The sequence below is a fragment of the Panthera onca genome, chromosome B1 (genome assembly GCF_046562875.1).
Source record: "Panthera onca isolate mPanOnc1 chromosome B1, mPanOnc1 haplotype 2, whole genome shotgun sequence".
NCBI classification, from domain to species: Eukaryota; Metazoa; Chordata; class Mammalia; order Carnivora; family Felidae; genus Panthera; species Panthera onca.
In genome coordinates, this window is record NC_138342.1 from 86,570,830 (window position 1) to 86,574,489 (window position 3,660).

The 3,660-nt window shown below is 38.1% G+C and overlaps 1 pseudogene; it reads left to right on the top strand.

Annotated features, from left to right (window-relative positions):
• Positions 1 to 503: 503 nt before the first annotated feature.
• LOC132692245 (translationally-controlled tumor protein-like) lies at positions 504 to 1,072 on the top strand (annotated as a pseudogene).
• The last annotated feature ends 2,588 nt before the right edge of the window (positions 1,073 to 3,660 follow it).

A 3,660-nucleotide genomic window follows, 5' to 3' on the forward strand; every position in this document is an offset into this window, starting at 1 on the left:
AATCACTATGTTGTACACATTGTATGTCACCTACACTTCAGGGAATAAAAATTTCTTTGTGAGGATGAAATGAAATGCCAAATAATAGACTTATCAGAAGAGTATGCCTTGAAAAGTGGGAAGGCTTAGAATATAATGGCTAAGAAACATTTCTTAGCCTTCTTCCTAAGACAATTTGATGAATAATCTCCTCATTATAGCTCCAGAATCTGAATCCTGCCCCTACCTGAATACAGTCTGCTGGTATTCCTTTTTCTCTTACCATAAGAAAGCCAAAAGTTTTCGTCTTGGACTCCTGAGGGAAGGGGAAGGGGCAGAGGAAATGTTAACATAGCAGAAGGCATCTCTTAAGATCCTATACTCTTACATTCAAAACTTGGGAGTGTGGCTTTTCTGTCCCCTTTCCCCTCCTCCCCAGTGCTGCTCAGGCTACATCATGCTAGTTCAGACCTCTGGGTGCCTGCTGAACTAACACCACGATGGCTCCTCTCCAGCTACCATCTATGATCATCCACCAGGACTTCATCAGTCACGATGAGATGTTCTCTGACATCTACAAGATTCAGGAGATTGCGGACCCACTGTGTCTGGAGGTGGAGGGGAAGATGGTCAGGAGGACAGTGAATAACATTGATGACTCACTTACTGGTGGAAGTGCATCCACTGCAAGGCCCTAAGGGTGAAGGTACTGGAAGTTTAGTAATCACTGGTGTTGATATCGCCATGAACTATCACTTGTAGGAATCCAGCTTCATAAAAGAAGCCTACAAGAAGTTTATCAAAGATTATATGAAATCAATCCAAGGCACACTTTAACAATGGAAGCCAGAAAAAGTAAAATCTTTTATGACAGGGGCTGCAGAACAGGTCAAGCATATCCTAGCTAATTTCAAAAGCTACCAGTTCTTTATTGGTGAAAACATGGATCCAGATGGCATGCTTGCCCTGCTGGACTACCACAAAGATGGTGTGACCCCATATGTGGTCTTCTTTAAGGATGGTTTAGAAATGGAAAAATGTTAATGAATTTGGCTGTAACTTTGGATGTATCACCCATTGTCATAACTGGCTAATCCTCTTCCTCCACACAACACTAGAACTTAGATGAATGGGACTGATGTCATCTGGAGCTCTTCAGTTATTTTGACCTTGACTTATTTGGAATGGAGGCATTGTTTTTAAGAAAATTAAAAAAAAAACATTTTGTGTGGGTTGTCTAAAAAATGCATTTAAACCAATTTGAGAGAAAGGCTCTTAGTTTAATACATATTTAAATCCATTCTGTGTAGTGTCCTGGAGAAGCTAGAGCCCGGTTGTAGACTACTGCTAGAAAGCATAAGACTGCCTGAAGAAGTGAAAACTACTTCTGGGGCTGGAATATTAAAAAACAAAAACAAAAAACAAACCAAGAACCAAAAGTCTTAATTCTGAGTTCAAGTAAAGGGAAAGACCGTGCTCATAGCTGGGTGAACATTTGAAGTGGATTCCTTATACATGTCATCATCAACAAACAGAAGTAGTTAACCCTAGAAGAGATTTCCAAAAGAATAAAAAGAGACTAATATAGTAAGAAAAAAAAACCTCTGGGGCGCCTGGGTGGCTCAGTCAGTTGAACGTCTGACTTCGGCTCAGGTCATGATCTTGCAGTCTGTGAGTTCGAGCCCCATGTCGGGCTCTGTGCTGACGGCTTGGAGCCTGGAGCCTGCTTCAGATTCTGTGTCTCCCTCTCTCTCTCTGCCCCTCCCCCGCTCATGCTCTGTCTCTCTCTCTCTCTCGTCAAAAATAAATAAACATTAAAAAAATTTAAAAACAAACAAACAAACAAAAAAAACACCTCAGGAGTGTGTTTGAGCACATTTAAAACCTATGCAAATGCATGAAGATGCCAGGAAATAAGCCAAGCATGGTATCATGGGAGATGTTAATAGATTTTACATAATAGTGATTAAATCTTGATTTGCCTGCATAAATGTTAATATAAAGTATGATCTTTTATGTGAATGTTATTTATTCCTAATGACAAAGAAATATTTACCTATTTTGCTATGCTAATAGATTACATTTCTTTCAAATTTTATTTGTTCTCCATATTTTTGCTTAGAAGACATATTGGTAATGTGCCCTAGTACTTTGCTAACAACTTATAATAATAGAATGGAAACTGATGACCTGCTTATTCCCTCTCTTTTCTCCTTTTTTACTCTTACAACTTAAGGAAACAGTATGGCATATTTCATACTTGTATTTTTATTTTAACAGTCCTCTTAAAAACAAGCACGATAAGGTGGAATTTCAGGTATTAGTGCTGGCCGGTGGAGAAGTTATTTTCAGAAAGACGAGCTGGTCAGAATTTCAGATTTCTCTGACATCAACCTTCTCTTTGACAGTTCTCTCATGCTTTTGGTTTCAGTATGTTCAGCGTTCCCACTGTGTTGAGATTTCTTTTTTCTTATGAATTTCAGATCTGATAGTCCACACTTTGACTCCTGCTTTGCAATTTTTTCTTTGTTATTTCATCATAGCTGCTTTACAGTTACATTGGGTCATTTTCACTCTCTGAGTTGTGGGCTCTTACAATCAGTTTACTGAGTATTGCTGGTAATCAATGAATAATCAACAATCAATACAACTCCACTCAATTGTGTAGACAGGTGCTACTTGAAAATTCTTGCTCTCTACCAGATACCCTTTCATGTGGGTTTGTCTGTGATCAGTTCCTTTTTCCTGAATCCCAACTTGCCTTCAGTGTTCTTTCTCCATCATCCTTATTCTGCTCAGCAAGTTGTCTCCACTTTATCTGAAAAAAATTAAGAACATCAATCAAGAATTTCACATTTCCATGTATTTCAACCATCTTTTCATCATTTGTTATCATTTTGGTGAAAGTGGTTTATCTTCTCCTAAGACCTATTCTTTCATCTGTGCTACCTGTTCTTTCAACATGTTTCCCTCTTTTTTTTTTTCCTTTAGGGTTGAAACATCTGTAAGAATCTACATGAAAATAGCCCTTTTCTGACCACATTTCCTGTTGCTACTTTTCTCTCTCTTCTTCTATTCCCACATGACCTTCTTTACCAAAATATCTAAACTCAATATTTTCACTTCCTCACTCACAATAATATTCTTAAGTATTAAATCTTAATACTCTTCTGTCAATGCACTGTCCTATCAATTACCTGCACGTTAAACCAAACCGTCACTTTCCGCCCTTAACTTCCTTGACCTCTCTGTAGTATTAGCATTTGACATTTATGTTAGTTTCCTAGGGCTGTCATAATAAATTACCACAAACTGAGTGGATTAAAACAACAGGAATTTATTCTCTCAGTTTGGGGGGCTAGAAGCCTGAAGTCAGGATATGGGCAAGGTTGGTTCTTTTTGGAGACTCTGAGGGAGAATCTATTCCATGCCTCCTTCCTAGTTTCTTTTAGTTGCTGGCAATCTTTGGTGTTCCTGGGCTTGTAGATGCAACACTCCAATTCTGTCTCTGTCATCACATGATGTTCCCTGTTATCTTTACATCACCTTTTCTTTGTCCAAATTAACCTCTTCTAATAATGAAATCAGTATATCAAACTCATTATATAGGGTTTATATAAGGTCAGTATATCAAACCAACATACCTCATCTTAACTTGATTATATCTGCACTTTATTTCCA